We start from the raw sequence: 8796 nt of genomic DNA, 5'->3' as shown, positions 1-8796 counted from the left end.
ATTCATCTGATGATTTGTTTTGCTTAAGTTATTGGGAAGTTTAATTTAAGAACATTTACAATTAGACAAGTAGTTTATGCCTAAAAGAACTATTTCGTTTTATCGTCATGGGTCTTTTCCATTCCTTTTCAGTTCTTATCAGTAAAAACATTTATAGGTTTGAATGATTTATGTAGACTCATTCACTTCTGGTGAAGTCTGAGGACTGGCATACATGTATTGCTAAAACTGAAAGTGTAACTTTTAATGCTGTTCATTTATAATTCTTAGTATGAACATCTTGACATTTGTGTATTAATACAAGAATATGAGTGTTTTTTTACACATCAGTCCTTACGAGTTTATATTTATCACAGTAGATTTTCATCACTCTTATCATTTCTCAGTGATACTAATAACAATACATTGCTGCTGGATAACTGCAATACAAATTAAATACACATGAGAAATACAAAGTATCTATTTTTTGGTTTATTTGTGTGGATTCAAAGGACAGATCTGATGACTGCAGAGATTGATGGACTTTATTGAACTCTACACTCTAAAAATTGCTGGGTTATTTCTGTAAACACATTGCTGGGTTGATTTGGCTGGGTCATAATTATGGGTTATTTGGGTACTGCAAACACACTGGTGGGTTGTTCATGCTAGGTCAAAGGGGTTATTAGGGCTTCAATTGCAGTTGAACACCTGCCTGGGTTATTTTTAACCCAGAGGTTGCTTTATTCATTTTCCCACTTCTGAATCATTCTGGAACCATCTTTTTGTCATTTCTCACATCAAAACACAAGGTATGTAACCTATATTTTATCACTATATTTTACCTATATTTATATAATTATACAATTCTGTAACCTATATTTTTTTAATGAGTTGTGATAACAGCACAATAGGGATCTGTATTAATAGTAATATGGCATTTAACAGACTGTGCAAAGTATAACATTAGCAGTTAACGTCAGCTACAAATGTTTTACATTTCTGTCAATGCTATATCATTAAGTGAAAGAGCCTTGAATGTACGTTGTGATGCGATGAATTATTATTTTACAAAGACGTTTGTTCTACTAGTAGCTATAAATAGGTCTGAACTATATATAGCTTTGGGTTTGTGTGCAAAATTATTAGATGTACTGTACAAGCTTCACTTCAGTGTAGCTGTTGGCAGTATAAATCAGATGGCTTTTATGTCACAACTCTCTTTCCCAGCATGCAGCTCGGGCGCGCGCTTTCACACACGGACAGACAGACAGAGAAAGAAGCTCATTGATTTAGGTAAGTTTAGGTTATTAGAGTTATTTATTAATTACATTAATCATTAAAGTTAGCATCTATTGAAGTTATTTTTAGGAGTGAGTGACCGAAGTCACCGAACCACATAATGTAACATTTTAGTTCCCTGCCATCGACGTGTTACCCCAGGTTAGCTTAGCTTAGCTTAGCTTAGCATACCAACCAGCTAGGTCGTGAATGGCGAGGGGCGACGTCAGGGTCCAATAATAATAATAATAAATCGTGAATGATTAAAATGTCTTCAAGGAGAGATTGTTCTTTCGTGAGAGTGAGCTCTATCACTGGTCTGCTTTTATATTGCTGTATATTCGGCAGTGGTTGCGTGCCTAAAGTAGCATTATTTTTTCTTCTGTGAAACGTCATTTCATTCTATTGTGTGTGCATTTTTTTTCTATCTAACATAGATTTGGCAGACCCCCTGTAGTAACTGTAAATGTGTAGCTTGGTACCTTACAATAAATGTTAAGACATTGCACAGTTTTGTGAAATTCTAATGTACTTAATCCAGGGCTCGAGTTTAAGGACCTCCCGTCGTCCCGGGGCCGAAAAAAATCGGGTCGGGGAGGATACAAATTAATTTTGGGACGAATTTGGGACGAGAGTTAAAATAAAAATACCCTGCTAACTCTACTACGAACGGCGATGAAAATGAAACTGACTGCACGTTTTGTGTAGCACACAGTTATTAAACCTCCTTGTCAACATAAACACACACAAAGCATTTAGCAACCCGCGAAATACACACACACACACACAGTACGTAGCTACAGCTGTCAGCCAGCCGCACAGCTGTGATGTAACTACAATTTTTTTACCCCGGAGCGGTGCGGAGAAACGAAACTTAACTTATGAAGCAGCTTTTGACGACGCGCTATGCATGGGGCACCCTAGAGGGGGTTTCCAGACATGTCATTGCAGCTGAGATGAGAACTCTCCATCGCATTTAGTCCTTAGCAATATGCTGCGCCTCTCCCCATGTAGGGATGGGTACCGAGCCCCGGTATTAAACGGGCCCCGGGCCGGAATTATTAAAGACAGTGGTACCAACAGTGGTCTTTTTATCGGTACTGGAGACATTTAAAACATACATGTCATATGTATTATTGCTACATGAACATTACATTGCAGTTTTAGTTTCGCCAACTCCTTTTCTAATATGCAATAAGACTACAAAATGCGTCTATGATGTATTTTCCAATCCAGACGAGAGAGCTCTCTCCCCCGTCTGTGTGCGAGGGGGCGGGGCAGTTTGTAAAGGTCTCCTGACTGTGTTACAGACTGTCATCCTGGTTAGTGGTTACTCTTGGTTCTGTCTTCTGTCTTCAGGACAGAGTGTTGGATTTTTTTGTTAATCGGATGGGACTTGATTGGATTCAATATTAGAGTAACTTTCTCGCTTGTGTGTTTTTTTTAAATATATTTGGCCTTTGTTTCTGTGTTTGACTGATTTACTCAAATAAAAAGGTTGATGAATTATCATCTAATGATTTGTATGATGTTTTATTTATGTTAAAGGTCACTTTGAATGATTTTAACTAATGATAATGTAGAAAAACAAATATTTTAAATTCGGGACGGTCCACATTAATTTCGGGACGGCTTAGATTGTATTTCGGGACGGTTCCGGGAGGATGGTGAAAAAAGTTAGTCGAGAGCCCTGACTTAATCTGATTTCATTCTAGTAATGTGAGGGTTTCACCATGGACACGTTTGTCACAGAGACGTTGACTGCATGGCAGCTTGAGAACTTGATTGACACATTTAAAGGTAAATTCATTTTTATTGAGACAATGTTGAGATGTTACTATTAAATATTTTGTTATATATTAAAAAGAGGAAGGCCATATCCAGTTTTGATACTAAATATGTTCTATTTTCACTAGGTAATTAACCACTTAAACCCTATGGATTTTTCTTTTAATCTCAGTGATGCAAATTAGTCGCTTTTCGGCGCTTCCCGCTTTTTTAACGCTGATTTGGGTGACTTGTGTAATTCGTGGAGAACCGAAAAGTTTTCGTTTTGGGGGTGGGGGTGGGGGGGAGTCCGTCCGCCCGCCCGTCAGTCCGACTGATGGACGGACAACTTCTCACTTCAAAAAAGAAGAAGAAATCTAGACCGCAAAATAATTATACAAGCGAGTGCCTGTTTTTCCTGGCCAAGGACAGGTTCATTGAACACAACACGAGCGTAACGTGTCTTCACTTGGTATATGTCTCGTCTGAAAGGAGTGTAGACTAGAGTGCTGACGGAGAGCACCGGAACGCCGCTCCAGCTCTTCAAATATTGCAGTGCCAGTACCCATAAGGAGCCGTACACATGCCGCAGTGTTTGCGTGGCTGTGTCTTTAGTTGTAAGCACAGTGGCGATCTGTTGTTATTAGCATCTGGTTAGCTAGCTATGCTAACGAATTTAAAGAGCTTCTCTACAACCAGGTGGAAGAGAGCTCTCTCCTGAGAGGCTCAAATAACCTCAGCTCAGTGAGGTTAAGGCACACCTTGATATGATCATTATAGTTATTAATGAGACATTAGAGACTAAATGAAAGTTTGTTATGACAGTAACAAAAAAGTTGTTAAAAATAACAAGAATAGAGTTTAAAAGGTGAGTGATTTGTAAAATATCCAAAAAGAAAAATCTGCTTACAGTTCTGTTTCATATGGGTGTTGAAAGATGTATCCATAGATCTCTTCATTTTGCTCTCAAAGTGCACCAGATTGATGCTTTTAACTTAAAGGGGACCTATCATGCAAAATGCACTTTTGTACGTCTTTTATACATGAATATGTGTCCCCGGTGTTCCAGGGAACTCACCAAGTGTCAGAAAACACAACCCTCTCTATTTTCCTCCATACCCAAATCTCTAAAAAATAATAATAATCTAATTTTCTCTTTTACAGGGAGCTTGGTACACACCTGGCCGAAATCACAAACCTGCTACAGGTTTCCTGGAGGAGCGCTTGAGGAACGTCAGGAAGCGCATGAGAATGCTGAAACGACCACGCCACCAAGAACAACAGGAGGAACAGACACCTAGTACACCAGGTAATACTAATAACCAATGTTAATTATCCCCGCCAGGCTAGAATGGACAAATGCAAGGGATTATATTTTCGGTCCCATGACTCTTCTGTCCATCCATCTTCTAAAAGCTAGTCTCAGGCACCGCTGGACCGATTGGCGACTTTTCACACACTCCAATTAGGCCAGAACCCCAAATGTTTGAAATCAGCTATAATGAATCTGAGGACCTCTGTACTTATCATTCAACAGAATCTGATGTGCCTCCTGAAAAACTTCTAGAAATGGTTGAATGGATGAAGGTCAATAGGTAGGTCCCCTAACCCTTTTCCTAACAGGTACTACAAGCCCATATCATTTCTTTAAACACTGTTCTATTGTTTTTCAAAATGTATCAGATATCACAAGACTTCCAGCAGCTTCATCCAGAGGCAGTGGGAAAACTGTTTCAGAACTGGGCTACTATGAGTGACCGAATCCTTGCATATGCCCAGCGAGAGGGAAAACTGCCCTTGGTGTTTGATGACATGACACCAGGTAAGCTATTTCTTACTATGTAACACACACACACACACCGGTTCTTTGAAAATAGCAGATCTACAAGCTTGCATTGCGTCCCAATGAGACTCGTTGTGAGCTTGTAGATCTGCATTTTTTTTTTTAATATTTTAACAATCATCTTGTATGGGGTCCCTTGCACAACATGTTTTCGGATGGGAGTCTTTGGACAAATACATGAACAAGTTTGTGAACCACTTCATTAGATACCTTGTTGTCTTTCTTTGATTCCTGCTCCCCCCCTTCCTTTTCTTTCTCTTTCTGGAAACAATCAAAACGATGGAGCTTGCACAAAAACAAATTTCACCCACTGTTTTACACCTGTGATGTGACAATAAAGATTCTGATTCTGATAAGATGTCACAACACTTCCTGTGATTATAATAGGCTATACAATTCACGCCTTGTTTTTACCATTCAACACCAGGGCAGAAAAGTCAATATTGCTTCAGAAATATCAATCTTTATATACTATTTAAATGTTGATGTTAATATGTATTATTCTTATATTGCGTAGACCGAGCTTTGAAAGTCCTGCCGACTCTGCTTCCTCCATCGGTCTACAAGATTGGAGGAAAAGTCCACAGACCCACCATAGAGGAGTCCCGCAAGTCCTTCATTAATATCCAACCAGTAAGTTTTACTTTTGTTTTTCTACTTCAATAATGGTGGGTGTTTCTGTGTTTATATACTAGCATTTTCATACTTCCATAAAAAAGATAATAAAAACAACATGCGTAACTTAAATGGCAGGTTATATTGCAAGTAACTGTTGTGTAATTAACAGGTGGGGACCAACATGGTACAGTACCTACAGACAGCAGAGAGAACTCAACCCTTCCCGCACATCTTGTGTCTTGGTGATGACATGACAACATGCCAGACCTTCACCATTGTGTCAGACAACGCCATTGAAACGGACACTTTGCTGGGTGCAGTAGATCTTTGTTTTAAGGCTTTCTTTGTGTTTGACATCAATTACACAAAGCAGTGTCTCCCTACCTGGGAGTTTATCCAACAGGCAGTATATGAAATTGATGGACATGAATCCTCAAATGTCAAATTTTTGAGGACATCAATTGCAGCTTAGGCCTAAAAGTACACTGAGAGAGAAGTAGCCTTTTAGTGATGTGATTGTGTCAAACAAGTTGACAGCTGCTCTCTAAAAATATGAATGACACAAAACATGATTGTAAAACACAGTAGGCACACACTTTAATTGTGTCAAAACATTGACACACGTTTACACTGTACCTACTAGTCCTGTTAATTCATTTATTTTTATTTTATTTTTATTACTTTACGTGATTTAATTTACTTCATTTATTTATTTACCTTGTTATGTTTGTGTCTGTATATAGTTTCTGCCGGGAAGAGAAATGTTTTATCTCTATATTTAAACATGTTTTTTTTGTTTGACAAATGTTGTCTCGTGCAAAAGTAGCGAAAATAGCTGATCTGCAAGCTCACAATATGTCAGCAAATTATTTTGTCTCCATTGTTCTTTTATAGTGGAAATGGAATGTTGGCGATTTGCCAAAGCTGTTGAAATGATCAATAAATGCATTTTTTATATATATGGTGTGTTTGGAGATAATTATTATACATTATTATTATATTCTATTTAGCCCAACAATATAGTTGATTTCAATCAATAGCTTGAGTCAAATGAACAACCCAATGTATGGTTTATATTTAACCCAGTGATATAGTTAATTTCAATCACTAGCTTGGGTCAAATAAACAAACCAGCACATGGGTTAAAATTATCCAGCCCAGCAAATGGGTTAAGACAGCCCAGCAAATGGGTTAAGACAACCCAGCGCGTGTTCTGTCCTATAGTGACTCAGCAGCTGGGTTATGATTGGGTTATTTTTTAACCCAGTAGTTTTAAGAGTGTAAGAAGAGCAGGAGTTGGTGATGAAGGTGGAGGATGAGGAGGAGGAATAAAGGTCTCTGATGCTCGGCTCTGGGTCAGCTGCTGTAGATCTGGAAGTCTGTGAAGTCCACCGGGACCTGGAGGAAACCTGAGAAACTGGCGGTAGAGTTTGACGGAGGTTGAAGATGGAACAGGGTTTTAGCAGTTAGAGGTCCAACAGGTGGGAGGTTTCCAGAAGAGGTTTTAGGTGGAGCATGCGTCTGCAGCTTCCTGCTGTCTGCAGGTGGAGGCTGGGTATGAAGGCAGAGTTCAGATCTGCAGCTGGAAGAGGGGGGAGAAGTACTCAGATCTTGTACTTGAGTAAAAGTAGAAGTACCAGAGTGTAGGAATACTCTGTTACAAGTAAAAGTCCTGCATTCAAAAGTTTCCTTAAGTAAAAGTACAAAAGTATTGGCATCATAAAATTCTTAACTTACCAAAAGTAAAAGTACTACTCGTGCAGAATGCACCATTTCAGAATAGTATATATTATATTTTTCAATTCTAATGATTGATGAATTCAAGTGTTTATCAAAGCTGGTAAAGGTGCAGCTAGTTTTAATTACTTTGTATGCTGTGTATATCTGTTACACATCACAATATATATATTTCATTTCAATGTTTTGTCAGTGGAATGAGACAACAGAAGTAAGAAGATTAAATGGAAACGTTAAAAGAAAACAGCTGGGGATTGATGCTCCTTGCTGCTCTCCTCCAGGAGGAGGCGCTGCAGGACAAACACAGAAGTGGTTTGTCAAGGTTTCCATGTGAAGAACCAAATAAATGTAGAGAGATGAAGCTGCTGTAACATGTAAACACGTTGTTGAGTGTGTGTGTTGTCCCAGGTGTGTGTTCAGAGTATACAGAGTGTATAAAGACTGGGTCCCGCTGTATTGCTCAGGCTTCACTACAGCGTCTATTCACAGGCGCGATCCCACTACTGAGCGGCACGGGGGATTTGACCTGCTCCGTGTCCGACCTGGGCCGATGCCCCCCTCCTTAGACGACCTGGTGGTCCCGGGCTCCACCAGGAGCACCATATCGATACCGAACTTAGTGCGGACACCCGTTCGACATAGTCCCTGCAGCTCAGAGCTCCTGAGCTCAAACGCTCCTCCAGCCTCAGCCTCCCGGTAACTGGGATTACAGGCGCGCACCACTGCACCCGGCGAGAGGACTCTGCACGGGAGAGGGTTTGGGGTTTAGAGACGTGACGTCATGTCTTGTTTTGCATTCACACACAATGATATTCTTCCTCTCTTCATCACTTTCCAACTTGTTTATCAAATTCATCTGATGATTTGTTTTGCTTAAATTATTGGGAAGTTTCATTTAAGAACATTTTCCATTAGACAAGTAGTTAATGCCTAAAACTATTTAGATGTATCAAGTCTTTTCCAGTCATTTTCAGTTTTTATCAGTAAAAACATTTATAGATTTGAATGTTTTATATTATTTAGACTCGTTCACTTCTGGACGTTCTTGCGAAACACATGAAGTCTTTCAAAGACGGCGAAGTTGTGAAAGAAGCATTCCTGGAGGCTGCGGACGCGCTTTTTGGGGACAGTAAAAAATAACAGTATCATTTCAACAGGTTTTTGATATAATAAAAACTCAAGTTAGATACCGTTATTAATCAGCTGTAAGTTTTTGTTTGTTTGAACTTATTCATTATAATTATTGAACAAAATGGTATAAGAATGCAAACATTAAGATCTGTTCTGTTTTAATTGATTATAGTCTATTATCAATTCAGGTTAAGAAACTACTGTTGCTTGCATCCTATTTTAAAGGCTAAAATGCAACAAAAAAAGGGTTTGTTTCTATTAATAAGTCTTTTTTATTGCACTCTGGCAGCAGATTCCTGTGTAGCTTCAGATCTGAGTTGTCTTATTAGTAAGCCTAATTTATACTTTTGTAGCAACACTATTTTTATATAATGGCAAAGAAAGGTTTCAGTGTCTTTTCTTTTTTTCCTGTGTCATATGTGGCAGCACTGTTCAATGTT

General features: G+C 38.9%; 1 long non-coding RNA gene across 2 annotated transcripts; it reads left to right on the top strand.

The window, feature by feature from the left end:
* Positions 1 to 1050: 1050 nt before the first annotated feature.
* On the top strand, positions 1051 to 4696 carry LOC117476099. 2 transcript variants are annotated; one of them, XR_004555237.1, is made up of 4 exons: positions 1051 to 1275; positions 2976 to 3060; positions 4192 to 4336; positions 4565 to 4696. It is a non-coding gene; the product is annotated as an uncharacterized LOC117476099 (long non-coding RNA). The 2 variants fall into 2 exon arrangements; XR_004555238.1 differs by lacking the exons at positions 1051 to 1275; positions 2976 to 3060 and adding an exon at positions 3609 to 3644.
* Positions 4697 to 8796: the final 4100 nt, after the last annotated feature.

This window comes from Trematomus bernacchii, unplaced genomic scaffold (genome assembly GCF_902827165.1).
Source record: "Trematomus bernacchii unplaced genomic scaffold, fTreBer1.1, whole genome shotgun sequence".
Lineage (NCBI taxonomy): Eukaryota > Metazoa > Chordata > Actinopteri > Perciformes > Nototheniidae > Trematomus > Trematomus bernacchii.
This window is presented reverse-complemented; position numbering and strand designations above follow the sequence as displayed.